General features: G+C 47.3%; 1 long non-coding RNA gene across 2 annotated transcripts; it reads left to right on the top strand.

Annotated features, from left to right (window-relative positions):
- The first annotated feature begins 11654 nt into the window (after window positions 1-11654).
- LOC102549099 (uncharacterized) lies at window positions 11655-14175 on the top strand. 2 transcript variants are annotated; one of them, XR_015638961.1, is made up of 4 exons: window positions 11733-11926; window positions 12020-12127; window positions 12814-12932; window positions 13132-13477. It is a non-coding gene; the product is annotated as an uncharacterized LOC102549099 (long non-coding RNA). The 2 variants fall into 2 exon arrangements; XR_015638960.1 differs by lacking the exon at window positions 12814-12932 and having other exon boundaries at window positions 11655-11926; window positions 13132-14175.
- The last annotated feature ends 5180 nt before the right edge of the window (window positions 14176-19355 follow it).

Genomic DNA, 19355 nt, shown 5'->3' with positions numbered 1-19355 from the left:
AATTCTTTTTACTTTCTTGTGTGTGTGTGTGTGTGTGTGTGTGTGTGTAGGTCAGAGACAACTTGCAACTTTCAGAATCAGTTTCCTCCCTGTGGGTTCAGGATGTTGAACTAAAGTTGTCAAGCTTGGTGGCAAGTACCTTTGCCTAAAGAGACATCTCACCAGCCACAGAATTAATTCTCCCCCCCCCTTCCTTTCTTTTTCCTTTCTTCCTTTCTTGTGTGCATGTGTGCCCAGGCCCACATGACTGGCACAGGTGTGGGGGTCAGAGGACAGCCCTCTGGTGTCAGTTCTCTCCTGTCACCAGGGATGGAACTCAGGTGTTCTGTGTGCTGGCCTCTATCTGCTGCCCCCTTTCTGCCTCCAGTCAGATTTTTTTAAACCTTGCAACACATGCTTACTTGGGGTTTTTATCACTCACTGCTCTCCTCTGTGGATACACACCCCACCCTCTGGATTGTTCTCTTCATTCATGGTTGCGTGGATTGTAACTGGTCATTGGTTAAGGACCCCCAGGGAGCAGGACAAATTGAGAGGGTGGGCCGAGCACGTAGTTATCTGCTAAGCAGCAGCAAACTTCAACTAAAAACAAAGAATTTGAAATCCAACCATGAGCACCTCTCCATCCTTCAGTTCCCACCAGCGAGCCTCAACCCACTCCCTCCCCGCCCCCCGCCCCCCGCCCCCGCCCCCCCCTGTCCTCCCCGTCCCTCCCTGTCCCCCCTCCGTTCCCGATCAGGGTCCTTTTCAGCCACCAGCTCCCCCAGCCCCTTTTGTGCTTCAATTTACCTTGGATTCTTCAGGTAGCAGACGAGCTCCCTCTGCTGGCCTTCTAATGAAGCACATCACCCAAACTGACAGGCCCCGCCCTTTGAAAGAGAGGAAGCTCGCACAGTTAATTTAATGAGGTGTCTTCTTACCCACACAGTACATGCAGCAGCTGGAAGTATGGTATTCAAAAAGGAAAAAAACCCAGCCACTTGTGCACTGTTTTGCTCATTTACAGACATTTTGCTATTCCTTGCTTATCTAGATGTAGAGAGAGTGCAAACAATTGGTTATTATTAGATTTTTAATAATTTTAATAAGATGTTTCATTGCCCAGTTTAATTCTCCTGGAAAGCCTCAGAGAAGATATTGGGAAGTTTGTTAGATTTTGCGTGAGAGCTAGAACACCAGAGTTGACCCGTCTCTTACGTTTCTACCTTTGCTCTTGTCAGAACCCCTGGGACGTGGATTCAGGTAATAAGTCTCAATTTGCTTGGCCTTTCATCTAGAACCCCCACAATTTCATCGTGGCTGCCTTTCCCCTTCCTTTGGAGTAGGAAAGAGCAATAATACTGTGAGACAGCCACAGGAGACACTATAGGGTAATAGCAGATGTGTGTACAGGGAGTTTTAGACAAAGAGTTCTGGGTGGGGCCTGTATGGTTAGCACATTGAGTTCTTAAGTCTCTACAATGAATAAATTCAAGAGAAACCCATACTAACCACTTGTATAGGAATTCATATCTTGAATACCTATACAATAATTAGCAACAGACTTGGGCCAAACAGAAATGTCCCAGTAGATCCACTTCTTCCCAGGGGAATGTTTGATATCTTTCTGCTTATAGAAGCGAGACTGCCTTCCCCTCCACTTAGCCACCAAGCATTTCCGCGATGAGATACAGCAGAATCCATTTGCTTGGTACCACCTGCCTTTCATAGTAAGTTTTCACCTGGATGGCTTTTAGCAACATCGAGTCACATTGCTAAGCAACGGGCCAGGCCTAGGCTCCTCCAGTAGGAGTGGGTCGGACTCCTGATTCACAAAGGAATGTCACTGTACCAAGAAGAGGCTTTTTCGGCTTTCCTTGGCCTCTTTCCTTCTTTCCCCCAGCCCCTCCCAATACGGACACGCTGACACTTTCATCTCAGAACCTCTTGGCTCAGCAGGCGCCTCCTCCAAGCGACTCTCCATCACCGAAAGGCCAGAGGAGGCCTTTGAGCCCTGAGCGCTGCGAACTACAAATAGTCTTTTAGGATCCATTCTCTCCCCCAGGCCAAAGCCAGTTTGTTTATGAAGTAGCTGCCACCGCAGTGGCCCACTCTCTGTCATCAGGCAGTACCGCTTCTTGTCGTCCCCGGAAAGACGCTGGTGGAGGAGGAGGAGATGGATAATGTCACACCGATGAGTTGCCTCCCCACCCACCCTGGCTCATGAGAGAGCCTCATTGGGGAAAGGAAGCCAGAGGGTTGGAGGAGGCTCCAGGACTGCGTTCGTTCGTTTCGGGTTTGGATTTTTTAAATGCAACTCAGTCTCCAAGACCAGGAGGGCACCGAAGGCACCTTCCTTTGTGTCCTGGCTGCGGACCCCGGCCCCTACACTCACCACAGCCTGGCAGAATTCCTAAAGACCAGACACTTAAAGCCGAGGGCGGGGGTAGGGGTGGGGGGTTGGGGCACTTGGGCCCCACACAATAACCTCCATTCCCTTCTAGCCCTCTGGACGTGAACTCAACGGTGATCTGAGCTTTCTCTAGGGTAGCCAAGCCACAAGTCACTGCCTAGCCCATGGGTGTTCCGCGTGTTTCCCAACAGATGTGGCCCAGGACCACAAAGCTTACTGGAGACGTCCTTAGAATTGCCCCTACTCTGGTCTATTCCAATTAACAGATTGCTGTGATGAGCACCAAAATAACCAAATATAATCAATAACCAAATTTAACCAAAATAACCAAAAGCTTCTTGTGTGGGGGGAAGGGTTCATGCTATCTTACAGCTCTCAGATGACACCATCACTGAAGGAAGAGAGGGCAGGAACTGATGCGGGGTTCATGGAAGCAGGTTACTTTCTGACTTGCTCAGCACTTAGGACCAGAGGGATGACCCTCCCACATCAACCATTAATCAAGAGGATTTCACACACACACTTGCCTACAGGCCAATCTGATGGGGGCATTTTCTCAATTGAGGTCCCCTCTTTCTAGATGACCCTAGTTTATGTCCCAATGACAAAAAGCCAACCAGCACAGGAGGTTAGTAGTGAACCTTTCAGGGAGGCTGGTTTAATTTGAGAACTAAGTCCTGGGTGGGTGTCCTTGAAGGGGAGGGATATCGGTACCGTAAGTCCTCCTCTTCCTCCCTTCGCCTCCAGGCCACCATAAATGGGTGTCCTCTTCCGCCAGGCACGCTTGCCTTGACTGTTGTCTTACTGCAGGCCCAGAAGAGTAGGCCAGGCACGAACCAAAACCTCCAGGGCTGTGAGCCATGTGAGACCGATGAACCCTTCCCTCTTTATAATGAGGTGCTTTTGGTGTTTGTCCCAGTGATGGGAAGCCGAGTGACACACCCTGATGTTTTCAGTCATTTTCTATACGAGGACCCCTGTCCTGTTCCTTAGCTGCAAGCCTCAGCTCCCTTTCTTGTCTCTGGAGTTGGTACAACCCCTGCTCCCCTAATGCAGCACCCCACTGTAGCAAACTCTTCGTGCCAACAAACTTGCTGGCTTAAGTCTGCCTTGCTATTTCAAGGAGAGACGCCGGTAAGCTTTTCTTCAGTGCATCTCCCACATGTCCTCCATCTCTGATGGCGTCAGATGTTCTCCCCTTCCCCTTAGCAAAGCCTCACCCAGCCTCTCCCTCCCAGACTCCTATACTTAACACTTGTGGCTACCTTCTCCAGTTCTTTCTCAGTTCTGTTTGGAGTTGAACATACAACACTCACTCCTGAGCCACATCTCCTGTCTCTTATGAGAGGTCTTTCTCATACAGCCACAGAAAAATTTGCCCCCCTTCTCTGCCTAACACACAAGCCCCCTGTGGAGAGGGTGTGTGTGAGTCTGCTCTTGCGATCCACGGTGTGTGTGCATGTATTTAAAATGAATAAGTCCCAGAAATTGAGGGTTGGGCTCAGCAGTGGGGTGCTTGCCTAGCAGGTTTGAGGCCCTGGATTTGGTCTGCAGCTTCAAAAACCAAAATTAAAACAAACAAAACACACAGCTTTAGCTCCTGGACCCAGAACGCCGTGGAAGGCTTTTTTATATGTGTGCCACCGTAGCTGTCTTCAGACACACCAGAAGAAAGCATCAGATCCCATTATATGTGGTTGTGAGCCACCATGTGGTTGCTGGGAATTGAACTCGCGACCTCTGGAAGAGCAGCTGGTGCTCTTAACCCCTGAGCCATCTCTCTGGCCCCAGGAAGGCTTTTCCTTACAGGAAATTTATAAGCTGCTGCTGAGCACAAGAAAAGGCAAGCGGGGGGCTGCTGTGGTACCTCATTATTGACATGCGGGGTGGCCAAGTCTGTCTTTGTAGAAAGAGAACAAGCATCACAAATGTCTGCACTGCGCACAGTAGGGACAGCAATGCCTATCACTTTGTCACTCCGGGATGTGAGTAGCCCTCTTCATCCCTTCAGTGTCTTGGCTGTAATTGGACGCACCATAGATCTTCCCATTCAACATAACAATGTGCATATCTTTAATATTGTAATTGTATTTCATCATAATTGGTATAATGTGTATATGGGATGATGTCATGGTTGAAGCAGGTACAAGATAGAATGAGGCCTGTCATTGGATGAGAAGGAAGGAAGGATGGGCGGGAGAAAAGTTTGAAGGAAAGGGAGGAGATGGGAACGGAAGAGGGAAGGAGAAAGAGAAACCGTGGCGGAGAGAACATGGAGGCTGACGTTAAGATTCCACCCTGTGTATTTACAGGTTGTTATGTTCTTGAAGGATGGATGTGTATGTTTAGGTGGGCAATTATGTCTTATCAATTGCATTTAAACTTATTGTGTTGTGTATTCTTTCATGTAGCGATTTAAGTGTAAGAAATTGTGCAGCGGCTAGAGACACTGGGCCGCTGCGGAATTGGGATGTGTGCTTCTGGCAAGATGTCTACCAGATATCTTGGGGCCCTGCAGTGCCGGATCTAGTGGGGAATAAAAGACAGCATTTTATTTTTTATATTTTTACAACAACATATGTAAATCCTGTTACCTTATTTTACACATCTCTGCTTGGGTATTTATTTGTGTTGTTGTTGTTGTTGTTGCTATTGTTGTTGTCATTTTAGACAGGCTCTCCCTCTCTTCTGGCTGGCCTGGAGCTTGGTATGTAGATCAGGCTGGCCTCGCTCTCACTGAAATCCACCTGCCTCTGCCTCTGCTTCCTGGATGCCGGATACCATACCCGGCTATGTTACAAGTCTTAAAGAATCTCTTTGGGACTGGAGAGAAGATGGTTCGGCAGTTTGAAATGCTGATTGCAGAGTTCACTTCCCAACACCCACATGGGCAGCTCCTAACCACCTGTGACTTGAGCACCCAGGGGTCTGACATCCTCTTCCAGCCTCTGCAGGCACAGGCAGTCATGTGTTTTTCATAGAAGAAAATAGAGGACGTTCTCGACTGGGGAGAGAAGGGAAGCCAGTCGTTTTGGCTCATATCTGTAATCCCAGCACTTGAGAGATTAAAGCAGGAGGATTGCCGCAGGTTCAAGTCCGGCCAGTATTTCAATGTGAGATTCTGTCTTAGAAACCTAAACCTGGGGCTGGAGAGATGACTCAGCGGTTAAGAGCACTGACTGCTTTTCCAGAGGACCTGAGTTCAAATCCCAGCAACCACATGGTGGCTCACAATCATCTGTGATGGGATCCGATGCCCTCTTCTGGTGTGTCTAAGACAGCTACAGAAACCTAAACCTGTGGAAACCATAGGCAGGGAGCAGTCAGCCCGAGTCAGTCAGAGAATAAGCTGAATGGGCTGCAGCTGGCAACGTCCACCTCAGATCTGAGACACGGAGCTTCAGGGCCTAATGTTCGCCTGGCAGGACGTTTGTCTTGCCCTGTTCTCCTTGTACATGCAGCTTGATAGTGACTAGGGCCATCTGAGGAGAGGAACCTCAGTTAAGAGACTGCCTCCACTGGGTTGCCTATATTGTGTCTGTAGATCATTTTCTTGACTGATTAGCTGTGGCCTGTGCCACCCCTGGGCAGGTGGTCCTAAGGTAGGTAAGATGGCAGACCTGACGAGCTAGGAGGAGTAAGCCAGTAAGCAGCACCCGTCTCGATTCCACTTTAGTCCCTGCCTCCAGATTCCTGCCCTGCTTTCCCTCCCAACAGACCGTTTTGGGCCTTGTAAGTCAGGTCAGCCCTTTCCTCCTCAAGTTGGTTTTTGTCCTGGTGTCTTATCACAGCCATGCAAACCAAACTGAGGACCTGCTCCTCCTTCTCTCTCTGTGCCTCATTCCCTCCGTGTGGAACAGGAACTTTCGACCTCTTTCTTTAAATCTATGTTAGAAATACGTACTATTACTGGGTGGTTGAGGGGAATGCAGGTGGATCTCTGTGAGGTCAGGGCCAGCCTGGTCTACAGAGCGAGTTCCAGGACAGCCAAGGCTACATAGAGAAACCCTGCCTTGAAGAAAGCAAAAAAGAAAAAGAAAAAAGAAAAAAGAAAAAAAGCAATGTGTATTTTAAAGACTATGCACACGGCCGGGAGTCTCTGAGAAAACCATGATCTTGGGTTTTTGAGCAATTTCCAACTGTTGAGATGACTCAGACCCTTACGGATGGATCGGATTCAGGTTGCCTTGTAAAACAGGGGTGAGCTTCTTGCAGGGCGGCTGATGTGTTTCAGGAGATGTTTGGCTGTCAGACTAACGGGGGCAGACAACGATAGTTCATCTTGATTGTCAACTCCATTGGACTGACAGATGCCCTCAAAGAGCAGTGAAGTGCACGTCTGTCTGTGTCTCGGACGGTTTCCAGGAAGGACCAACTAAACGAAGACCCCCCATGTAGGACGCACTGTGCCCACATGCCATGACCCCAGATAGGATAAGAGTGAGAAACCCGACAGCCAGCTCCTGTCCCCTCACTCTCTGCTAGGACACACCCTCCTATCACGGAGGACTAAAACCATGAGCCAAACACAGCTTTCCTCCCCTAACCTGTTTCGCTCAAGCATTTTGTCACAGCAACAAAAAGCTAACTAACCCAAAGGTCAAGACTGTGTGATTTGGAATGAGAAAAATAATCACACGCATCACAAAGAAGTCCAAGGCTTTAAAATCCTGATTGTGCTGCTGGGTTTTGTCAACCTGACACAAACCCAGACCTAGATTGAGAAAAATGCTTCCATAAGATCACCTGTGGGCAAGGCCCAAGGCATTTCCTGATTGACAGCTGAGGAGGGCGGGTGCAGCCCACTGAGGTTGGTCCTGGGTTGTGTAATAAAAGCAGGCTGAGCAATTCAGGAGGAGCCAGCCAATAGCAGCGTTCTTCCTCCTGCCCCTCCGGCCTCTGAGGACAGACCGTGATGTGAAGGAATGAGCCAAACCCATCATGTCCCCCCACGCGCTTTTGGTCACGTGGGTTATCACAGTATTAGAAACCCTAACAAAGACACTGACATACTCCAAAACAAAACAAAAACATATTTATAGGAATTATCTGCCGTATCTCAGCTTTCTAATTAAGTCGCAAGCTACTTGGCCACCTCTTTTATTCTACAGATATTTACAAAATCGTAGAAAAGCAAGAGAAAGTCTAGCGTCTCTCACGGTTGAAAAGAGCTGCCAGTGCTGGGTTTCCATCCTAGTAACCCAACAAAACCACTCGGCTGCACAATTTCATGCAGACATTTGCCCATAGGAAACACTGGATGTTTTCTCTCTCTCTCTCTCTCTCTCTCTCTCTCTCTCTCTCTCTCTCTCTCTCTCTCTCTCTCTCTCTCTCTCTCTCTCTCTCTCTCTCTCTCCCCCCTCCCCCCCCGGAGCTGAGGACCCAGGGCCTTGCGCTTTCTAGGCAAGCGCTCTACCACTGAGCTAAATCCCCAACCCCACACTGGATGTTTCTACACACCGGCTTCTGGCCACATGTGCTTTAGAACTTGTTTTCCCACCACTATTTGTACGCTTCCTCTTCTGGGCACTGGAAATTTGATCTTTTAAGTTACAAGTCACAGTTTTATGTGAACTGCCGTGGAGGACAAGAGAGAATTTCTGGGAGTCATTTGATCGGTCATGCAAATGACTGGGAACGATGGACCAGGGTTCCATTAAACTCAAATCAGAGACTGGACGGATGGCTCAGCAGTCAAGCCTGCTTGTCATTCTTGCAGAGGACCGGAGCTGGGTTTCCAGCACCCAAGTCAGAGTGGCTTGTGGCTCCAGGGACTCAGGCGCCCTCTTCTGGCCTCTGAGGGCACCTACCCACAATGAACTCATACGCCTACAGATGAAGAATAAAAAATAACTTCAACACAAACAAAATGTACCCCAACTCAACTGCCCTTTATTTGGATTCTAGAAATGTCTGTAGCTATTGGTGCCACCCACTCCCAGATGGAGAATGTCACTCTATCAGAGAGGAGATCAGAGTAAAAAGATACAGCAATTATTAATGACAGAAATAATGTTCTTTGTTTCGTAAAACGAACACAAACATTTGGCCTAGGAAGGATCTGGGCAAAACCCTTGGCTTTTCTAGAAAAGCTAGAAGAACTGATGCTATTGGGCCTCACTGCCCTCAGGGCACAGTCCCTTGGAGCTGGGTCGGCATGCCCTTCTCTCGCACCACTTGACATCCACTGTACCCAGAGCAGCTGAACTTGAAGCCCTGCAAGCAATCCAGACTTCCTAAGGGCGGAATTTACCAGTGCTTTCAAGCGACAGCTGTCCGTCTCTTGTGGAGTTTGGAGTGGAGAGAACTGTATCGAGGCAATTAGTTCATCTGCTAAAGTAGCCTGTCTTAATTGAAGTTGGAAAAGCCCCCAGATTAGTCATTAAAATCCGTCATAGTGTAGTGGAAGACCAGCTCAGCAAAGCTCCGACGAGGTGGGGGGCAGCGAGGAGTGTGGGGCGAGGACCGTGTTAGGGCAGGGGCAAGGGAGAGAAGAGGTAGGGGCGGAGGGGCGGGGCGGCGGGGCGGCGGGGCGGAGGGGCGGGCGGGAGGGCCGGGGCAGGGGCGAGGCGGAGGGCCAGCGGGGAGGGGTGTTGACTGAAGAGGATGAGGGAGCCCTCTAGTGGGCACTGCTATTTCTCTGGACCTTTTAAGATAAGTTAGGTTTGGAAAGGGGCAGCCACTCAAAAGATAAAACGTTCACTCAAAGGCAAAAAGGCCAGGGAGCAAGGAAAATATTCGGGAAAATAAAGTGTGTGTGCTGATGGCTGCATGAGGGTCACTGAGGGTTCTGGTGGTGGACTGAGGTGATGGGAGGCTGGGTTCCCAGAGGGAGACCCTTTCCTCTGGCTACTGAAAACCAGCAAGGGCTGAAGTATAAGGGCTAAATGAGGGGCTGGGGATTTAGCTCAGTGGTAGAGCGCTTACCTAGGAAGCGCAAGGCCCTGGGTTCGGGGCTGGGTTCGGGCCCCAGCTCCGAAAAAAAGAACCAAAAAAAAAAAAAAAAAAGGACTAAATGAAATTTAATACAGTCAAGGTATGGATGTATATTACCGGGAATGCTAACGATTTTTTTTAAAAGCTTCTTGGGACCTAGAAGTGGGTCCAAAGTCAATCATCTTTATTTTATAAATATGAAAAATTCTGAATCGTGTAATGCACCCCCCACCTACTCACGCTTCAGCTTCAACAGTTATCGGCATAAAGCTAGTCTCCTCTCCACCATCCAACTCTCCCTAGCCTGAGCCTGCTCAGTGCTCAGTGAACAGCACAGCTGCAGTGTCTCCCACACGTCTTTAAAAGCAAGCAGAGCAAAAGAATTTTCAAAGCCAAGAAAACGTTGTGCAAGTTTTCTAAGAGGGAGGTGAAATGTTTGAGTCCAAGAGTCGAAAGTCAAAACTGGGTAAAGGTCAAGCCAGTGTTGACCAAAGCAGGTTCACAAGTTCACATGTCCTCCACAGTCTGGGGCAGAGAGGTGGATGGTGTTGAGAGATTTAAAAAGGGATTTGACAGACTGGTTCTGTATTCACCGAACATAAAAATAAAATTGAATTATCAAATACTGAATATCTCAAACTGTATCTTGTATGTTTTAATTTGTAAATAACATCTCCAGTGTTTTAGGATGTAGGTCACTGGTACAATGCTTGTTCAGCAGGCACAGAACTCTGAGTCTGATCTCTTGAGGGCCACAAACATGTCTAGGACATGTTTGTGATCCCAACACCTGATGAGAGGTAAAGGCAGAAGAATCAGAAGCTCCGTGTCATTCTTGGCTATGGTCTGAGATAAGCCTGTGATAACATGACAACCTCAAAAAGCCACACTAAATAAAAACTTCTAATAATGCATATTATAGTCATGAAAATTCCTAGTCTGGGGTCTGCAGAGATGGCTCAGTGGGTAAGAGAACCAAGTGCAAACCCGAGGACTTGAGTTTGAGTCTCCAGCACCCCCGGAAAAAGCTAGGTGTGGAGACTGGAGAGACTGCTTAGCGATTAAGAACACTGACTGCTCTTCCAGAGGTCCTGAGTTCAATTCCCAGCAACCACATGGTGGCTCACAACCATCTGTAATGGGATCCAATGCCCTCTCCTGGTGTTTCTGGAGACAGCTACAGTGTACTCATATGTGTAAAATAAATAATTCTTAAAAAAAAAAAAAAAAAAAAAAAGCTAAGTGTGGCTACAGGCCTGCCTGTAGCCCCTCTGTGAGGGACAGGATGCCACCAGAGCTTGCTGCCTACCAGCCTAGCTCCAGACTCAGGGAGAGACTCTGTCTCAGGGGATTAGGTGGGGGTGACGCCTGTTTCCTCTGACTCCACACACTGATGGGGAACAGGAGTTAGACAAACTTCCCGATAGACAGACACCCAGAGAGAGGCCCTGATAATTAAGGTGGCAGATTTCTAAGATGCCCCTCTTACGCCTTGGCCTCTTGACCTGAGAGAAAATCCTTAAACAAAGGCCTTCTGGGACTTTCTGACAGGGGGGGCCTCTGCCGATGGACTCGTCCAACAAGTCCAAGGCTGTCAGAACCCAGTTACACAGCAGTCGTGGAGAAAGCCATCCTTTCTCCAAGCTGACCAACCCTCAGTTAGGGGAGAAAGACCCTTCAGAGACCTTAAAAACCCGGGCCCTGGAGGGGAGACTAGAATTTTGGCTTCCTGGGTCATCCCTCGGTTTTCCAAGGGCCCTTTGTCTGTGTGTCTGCTGCAGGTGTGTGCGTCCTCACTCAACAGAGTCTCTCCTGCTGGCTGCGTCTGCTCCGGGTTGCTGGGCTGGGGATTGCTCCACTCTTACTTATCACAAGTTAGATTTCTTCTGCCTTTTAATTCTTTAACTGGCAGAGAGAATGAACCCAGGCAAGATCCCCAAGTAAAAGGTACATGGACTTTCACTCCGCATATACAGAAGTTCTTATATAATGACACACACATTATACTACACACACACACACACACACACACACACACACACACACACACATGCACGCACGCACACGGTAACTAGTGCAGAAGAAATGGGAAATTGAAAGAAAAACTTCCCTTCTCCCAGAGATAACACTGGAAACCGCTGGATAAGTCACAGGAAGGGTGAGAGCAAGACAAAGACAAAGCAGGTTTTAAGCTTTTTAATTTTATTCCTTAGGTGGGATTCTTGGGAAAGAGTAAACTAATTGAAAATTAGCAATTAAGAATTTCGAGTATACCCCGCAGAGTTGGACTATGGAAGGGGCGTTAACAGCCAGGGTAGGTGACTTCAAGTGGCTGTGGAATGACCACACAACTGGGGTTGGACTCCTGCAGCTCCTAGAAGTTTGCACTACTTAGACTGTTGTTACACAATGAGCAACTCGAGGTGCAGGGGGTGGGAGGTGGGGGTTGAAGCACTCTTCTTCCGCAGAACCTGAAAGAAGAGCTACTCGCAGATCCTTGAACAGGAGCTATTTACCTGAGCAGAAAATGCTTGCAACATAAAAAGCAAGTCAAATGTCACAAACCAATCTGGGGAAATGTCACTGTGTAAGAATAAGGTGAGTGACAGGTAGGGTTGGGCTTGGTGCCTGATAATGCGTCATGTTGTTATATAACGACAGCTCACCCTGCGCCTTCTTGGCATTTTACAGTTCCTAGGATGCGCAACAACACGGGGAGAGAAAAAAGGGATACCGGCAGATTTTAGCCCGGAAGAACAGTCTGGCTGGGGACCGAACCCAGGGCCTTGCGCTTGCTAGGCAAGTGCTCTACCACTGAGCTAAATCCCCAACGGTTGCAAACTCCTTTAACCCAAGCATTTGGCGGTCTGACCAGGCAGTGGTGAATCCCCGTGCTCAGGAGGCAGAGGCAGGAGGATCTTTGTGAGTTTGAGGCCTGCCCCGTCTGGTTTACAGAGCGAGCAACAGGACAGCCAGCGTGACAGAGAAACCCCGTCTGGGAAACGAGACAGGGAGGGAAAGAGAGGGTAGGGGATTGTCGGCATAGGGACAGATCATCCTTCCTCAGAAGCTTGGGATACAGTCTGCCTGCTTGTCTGGTCTTGACTCCCCGCTTGCTCTGTGATGCAACCAAGGATGCAGTTTAGAGGCTGTGACTGACATGTTTCAGTCTTTGAGGCATGGCCCCAACATAATGAAGCTTTTCTGGGTTTCCTTCATCCCAGGAGCTTTTTGGAGTGAAAAGGTTCAGTGAACGGCGGGGCTTCATTATTTTTTTCGGGAGTTTTAAAAACATGTATGCATGCCTTGGGGAATAGAAGTGCATAGTATCCACGCAGGAACCCTTGGAGGCCCGAGTGGATGTCCGCTTCCCTAGAACCGAGGATACAGGCTGTAAGCCAACACGCATGCTCTGGGGACCCCGTCAGGTCTCCTGATAGAGCACTGAATGCTTTTTTTTTTTTTTTTTTTTTTCTTTTTTTCAGAGCTGGGGACCGAACCCAGGGCCTTGCGCTCGCTAGGCAAGCGCTCTACCGCTGAGCTAAATCCTCAACCCCAGCACTGAAGGCTCTTAAGTGGTCAACATCTCTCCCAGTTCTGAGTGGTAGGCTTTAATCAGAACGTAGACCCCAAAACCCCACCACCGCATTGCATGCGCTCCTCCGTCTTCTTTGCAATCTGAAAATTATGACTTCTTAAAAACCAGGGTTTGTAAAAATCTTGGGCTGGTGAGACAGCTCAGTAGGTGACAGCTCTTGCTTCTTACTAAGCCTAACGTCCTCCGTCCTCCGTTCAATCCCTAGAACCTACCTATGCGTCTGAAGGAGAGAGTCACCACCCGCCCGCAAGCTGGCCTCTGACCTTCACGGAGAAGCCACACCATGTGCACACTCAAAGAATAAAAGAATAAATGAGGGCTGGAGAGATGACTCAGCAGCTAAGAGCACTGACTGCTCTTCCAGACGTCCTGAGTTCAATTCTCAGCAACCACATGTCGACTCACAACCATCTGTAATGGGATGCGATGCCCTCTTCTGCTGTGTCTGAAGACAGCGACAGTGTACTCACATACAAAAAAATAAATAAATCTTTAAAAAGAAAAGAAAAAAGAATAAATACATAACTTTTCGAGTCTGAGGTCCACATCATAAAAAAAAATACATAAATGTAATGGAAATTTTAAAGGGGTCAGGGGTCAAGTGTGCCTGCAGAGAACCAGAATTCGATCTCGGGCACTCACTTCAGGTGGCTCACTACTGCCTATAAGTCCAGCTTGAGGGAATCCACCCTCTTCTGGCTTCTGGGACATGCCATACATGTAACACACACACACACACACAAATTAATCTTTAAAGAAACCTGTATCAAAGTAATGTAAGATGGTATTCTCTTCCTTTGATTTTAGTAAATCTAAAATGGAATTTCAAAAATAAAAGCAAATTATGTATAGCACAGGGAAATATCTATAGCACAGATTCGATCTGGTGTGCAAGGTGAGCAGGGCACACTACAGCTTGAGTTCCTGAGTGAGCCCCGAGTCCAGCAGCATCAGTGTGTGCACAAGGCAAACTGCCAGGAGCCAAGCCACTTACACACTCTGTCTCAGGTATGGTTCAGGAATGTCAAACCCACTTACACCCTCTGAGAAACTTAGCCAGTTATCTGTTCTTATCAGCATACCTGCAATTTGAGGCTTAGGGCTATAGGGAGGGTAGTGGCAGTGATGGATCGATGAGTCCTGGGTGGCCTTCTCGCCTGCTTGCCTTTATAAGCCACTGTTTTTAAATAAAGTTTGAGAGCTTGATCAGGTCATAAACTTGCGCTCCTTCTTTGCACCTCCTGTCCCCCATTCTTTCACCCCCTCCCAGATCCCCACTGGAACCCCCAAAGGCCGGGGCAGCAGACTACACCCTCACTGCAGTTCTAGAAATGAGGAGAGAGAAGTGGGGGTAGAAAGAAACCTCAAGGGCTTGGGGATTTAGCTCAGTGGTAGAGCGCTTGCCTAGGAAGCGCAAGGCCCTGGGTTCGGTCCCCAGCTCCGAAAAAAAGAACCAAAAAAAAAAAAAAAAAAAAAAAAAGAAACCTCAATACTTCCAAAAGAAAGCACATGCTTACATGCTTAGTATTGTGTTAAGCAGGGCGTGTGGCATGTGCTGGTATCCTAGGACCTGGAGGCCAAAGCAAAATGACTCATGGTCATTCAGATTCACAAAGTGAATCTGAGGCCAGCCTGGACGTCATGACAAGACCTTGTCTCAAAACACCAAAAATAAATAAATAAATAATAATAAAAATAAATAATAGTTAATACTGCTTTAACACAACATGTGTAAAATGCAGTCAAGCCACACCTAAAGAAGTGACAGGCATCCAAGGCTCCTTCCTCAGGAGGATGTGAGTCACAGGCTGTGCCCAGCCTGTGCGGGGTCAGTCAGGGGTCACTGGTCTTGTTACATTGCTTTCTCTCTAATGTTCACATTGTTTCCAGCAGGAGGGAGGAAGCAGGAGCCCAGTGAGTTGGCTGTTATCCATACAACTATTTAACAGTTCATTTCTGTCCCCTGTTTCCTGCCAGGGCAGAGATTTCCTTAATCCCCACTGTAGTAGACCACAGGGGCCTTTAGAATGCTGGGCTTTCTGATGCAAGTGTCACAATTGACACGGGTGGTCTCAGCTACCCTAAAGGCTGAGGCAGAAGCTGCTGGAGCCCTGGAGTTATGGCCAACCTGCACAGTACTATCAGACACTGTCTTTTTTTCTTTTTTTTTCTTTTTCTTTTTTTTTTTTTTTTTTTGGGAGTTGGGGACCGAACCCAGGGCAAGCGCTCTACCACAGAGCTAAATCCCCAACCCCAGACACTGTCTTTTTAAAAAGTACTAAATATTCTGATTTAGTAGGTGTGTTTATTACTTTCTGTGTCATTATTATCCCTGTGACCAAAGCATATAATAAAAATGACTGCTTTAAATTTGTTTTCGAAGAGTTATATGCTTATATGTGCATTGATTTTTTTTTTAATTTTTTTTTTATCTTTTTGCCTGCATGCATTTCTCTGCGAAGGTGTCAGATCCCTTGGGACTGGAGTCATAGACAGTCGTGAGCTGCCATGTGGGGACTAGGAATTGAACCTGGGTCCTCTGGGAAAACAGCAGCCAATGTTTTCCTCATTCTTTCCCCAGCCCTTTTTTTTCCTTTTTTTTTTTTTTTTTTTTTTTTTTTTTTTTTGAGACAAGGTTTGGATGGCCTGGAATTCACTCAGTAAACCAGGTTGGCCTTGAACTTACAGAGATCTCCACAGTGCTAGGAATGAAGGTGTACACCACCATGCTCAGCAATGGAAACAAGATAAGGGAAAGTTTCATTTTGGTTCAGGGTTTCAGAGGACTTCAGCATTCTCATGAGTTAGTGAGACCCATGGGACAGCTGGTGTTAATTGTCAGCTTGACAGGACCTAAAATCAGATATCTGGGCATGCCTTGATTATATTAACTGTGGTTGGAAGACCTGCCCACTGTGGATGACACCATTCCCTTGGCTGAGACCCTGGACTATATACATGGAGAAAGGAGGCTGGGCAGCAGCAGGCATTCGTTGTTCTCTGCTTCCTGATTGACCTGACATAAATTCTGCTGTGACATAAGCAGCTGCTTCAAGCTCCTGCTGTCTTTACCTCCCTGCCATGATGGACTATACCTTTAACTGTGAACCAGAATAAAGCCATTCTCCCTCAGGTTGCTTTTGTCCAAACATTTTGTCACAAAAACAGGAAAAGAAACTAGGAAGCTGAGAACAGAACAGAGACTACAAGCAGATCCAGGGTATAATCCTCAGAGATCTGCCTCCAGTGACCCACCTCCATCAGCCTGGCCCCTCCCACAGCCTCCCAAAGCTATGTCATCACTGGGGATCAGATGTTCAAACATATGAACCTGCAGAAGACATCAGTGATTCAAACCACAATGATAGGTCTGATGCTTCTATATTAATCACTGTAGAGAAACGCCTGAGGTGATTAATTACAGAGAAAAGATTTACTTTGGCTCATGATTCTGAAGAATACGGGCCATGATCAAGTGTCCTCATGGCCTTGGCCTTGACAAAGACACACATCAAGGTGAGAGTGCATGGCAGGAAAAAAAACAGTCATCTTGTGTCAAGGAAGCAAAGAGGAAAAAAAGGAAAGAGAGCAGATCTCATGATTCCCTTTCTTGCTTGCTTTTGTTCTTGCTTTTGTTTTTGTTTTTAAAGACAAGATTTCTCTGTGTAGCCTTGGCTGCCCTGAACTTGTTCTGTAGACCTGGCTGTCCTTGAACTCAGAGATTTCCTGCCTCTGCCTCCATAGTGCTGGACTCCATGATCCTTTTTCAAGGAAGTGCCTCCAGTTATGGAAGGACCTCTGCTAGGACACACCTTTAGGACCAAGTCTTTAACTCAGAGACCTCTGGGAGATTCTAACACTGTAAAGCAGTGGTTCTCAGCCTGTGGGTGTCAACCCTTCCAGGAGTTGAGAGACCTTTTCACAGGGGTTGGCTGAGGCCATCCAAAACCACATATAATTCATAACAGTAGCAATGAAAATAAAGTTATGGCTGGGGTCACCACAACATGAGGAACTGTATTAGAGAGTTGCAGCATCAGGAAGGTTGAGAACCACTGCTGTAGGGGATGTGGTATGAGACTCAGTATTTTATTACATTTGTTTATTTTTTAGCTATTTTATTAGTTATATGTATGAATGTTTTGCCTGCATATAAATCTGTTCACTATTTATGTGCTTGGTACCTTTGGAGGCCAGAAGATGGTGTCTGACCTCTTAGAACTGGAATTGCAGACAATTGTGAGTCAACATATGGGTGCTGGGAATCAAACCCTGATCCCCTGAAAGATCAGCTAGTGGTCTCAACCACTAAGACATCCATCCTTCCCCTAGGGACTCAGTATTTTTTTAAATATTTATTTACTATATATAAGTACACTGAGGGGCTGGGGATTTAGCTCAGTGGTAGAGCGCTTACCTAGGAAGCGCAAGGCCCTGGGTTCGGTCCCCAGCTCCGAAAAAAAAGAACCAAAAAAAAAAAAAAAAAAAAAGTACACTGTAGCTGTCTTCAGACACACCAGAAGAGGGTATCAGATCTCATTACAGATGGTTGTGAGCCACCATGTGGTTGCTGGGAATTGAACTCAGGACCTCTGGAAGAGCAGTCAGTGCTCTTAATCACTGAGCCATCTCTCCAACCCTCAGTATTTTTTTTAAAATGAAGTTTATCTAACAAATAACTCATGCACTCACATGATTTAAAAAACTATAAAAAGTGCAGAAGAGGGTCATCAAATTGTTTACCCTCAGAGGGTAAAGGTGTCTGCTGAAGTTTGATCTCCAGGGCCCACACGGCAGAAGGAAAGAATCAGTTCCTGCAAGTTGTCCTTTGACCTCCACATACATGTAGCCTTAGGTGGCGCCATTTCCTAGTCAGGGGATCCTGAACTGTGTAAGAATGGAGAAAGCAGGGGCTGGAGAGATGGCTCAGCAGTTAAGAGCACTGACTGCTCTTCCAGAGGTCCTGAGTTCAAATCCCAGCAACCACATGGTGGCTCACAACCATCTGTAATGAGGTCAGATGCCCACTTCTGGTGTGTCTGAAGATAGTGACAATGTACTTATATATAATAAATAAATCTTTAAAAAAAAAAAAAAGAATGGATAAAAAAAAAAGAATGGAGAAAGCAAACTGGAGGTGAGCATGTGCGTTCAGTGCTCTTAGCTTCTTGAATATGGGTGCAGTGTCATCAGCTGTTCTGAGTTCCCACCTCAGTGACTTCCCCCAAATGATGAACTATAAGCTGGAATTGCGCACTAAAACCCTTTCCGGGGCTACCATTGCAGTTAACAGTGGATACAGCTCTGGCGGAGGGTTCCCAGCTCCCACCTTAAGTCACCTGCCACAGCCATCTGCTGCCAAGTGTATCATATCTCTACAATTCTACTTTGTGTCTCTTACTCTTTGTCTTTCCTCCTCCTCTTCCTCCCCCTCCTCCTCCTCTTCCCCCTCCTCTTCCTCTTCCTCCCCCCCTCTTTTCCTCCCCAACCAACAGTGCCGGGGACTATTATCTATCAATCTCTCATTTTCCAGCATGGTGTGGGTTTTCTGAACAAAAGACATCTTTGAGCAGTGGTTCTCAACCTTCTTAATGCTTTGACCTTCTAATACAGTTCCTCATGTCGAGGTGACCCCCAACCATATTTTGTTGCTACTTTGTAACTGTAATTTTGCTACGGTTATGAATCATAATGTAAATAACTGATATGCAGTATATCAAATATGAGACCCCCCCCAAAAGGGGGGGCCACCCACGGGTTGAGAACCACTGTCTTAGGGTAACTGACAGTCCTGGAAGCTAGTGTGTCTTTCTGAAGAAGTTTGGACATAGCATGGAAGTCATGTGACCTTCCCCACTCTCCTGGAGACAAGTCCCTATTCATTCCCCGGTGAAGAATGATGTCTTTGTTGGGAGGAGGAAGCAGAGGTGCTAACTGCCTTACAAGTCTGTCTTCAGATTTGGGGGGATCTTCTGCAGTGCACCCCTCTGCATAGGCTGTAGCACTTGACTTTCACATCACCCTTGGGGAACAGGGTGTGGGATCCGCTGCGATTTGCTGCTCCAGCTGCTTTTCTGCCTCAGCGATGAGCTATATTCTGACGCTTGGGTTTGGTGTCTCCTGTCAAAATATGGATGTGAAACTGTAGTAACACATTAGCTTGCAAACGGTAAAGATCTCAGACCCACTTACAGTCGCTGACAGAAAGAGGCCAAGGGATTAGAAAGGATGAACATTCAACAAAACCATCAAAGGACTTGATGGGAAGTTAAGAACATTTGCCAGGTGTTCTGTGCAGTTCACAGGTCTCACAGAGCTGGCCTCCACGGGGCTCTTAGGACATTAAGGATGGGGTGCAAGGCCTCATAGCCTACAAGATGCCACTTTGGTGTTAAAGAAAATTCAAGGTGGAAAGGCCATCCTCATTTT

This window comes from Rattus norvegicus, chromosome 15 (genome assembly GCF_021556685.1).
Source record: "Rattus norvegicus strain SHRSP/BbbUtx chromosome 15, alternate assembly SHRSP_T2T, whole genome shotgun sequence".
Lineage (NCBI taxonomy): Eukaryota > Metazoa > Chordata > Mammalia > Rodentia > Muridae > Rattus > Rattus norvegicus.
The sequence above is the reverse complement of the archived record's forward strand: the minus strand, read 5'-3'. Positions and strand labels throughout refer to the sequence as shown.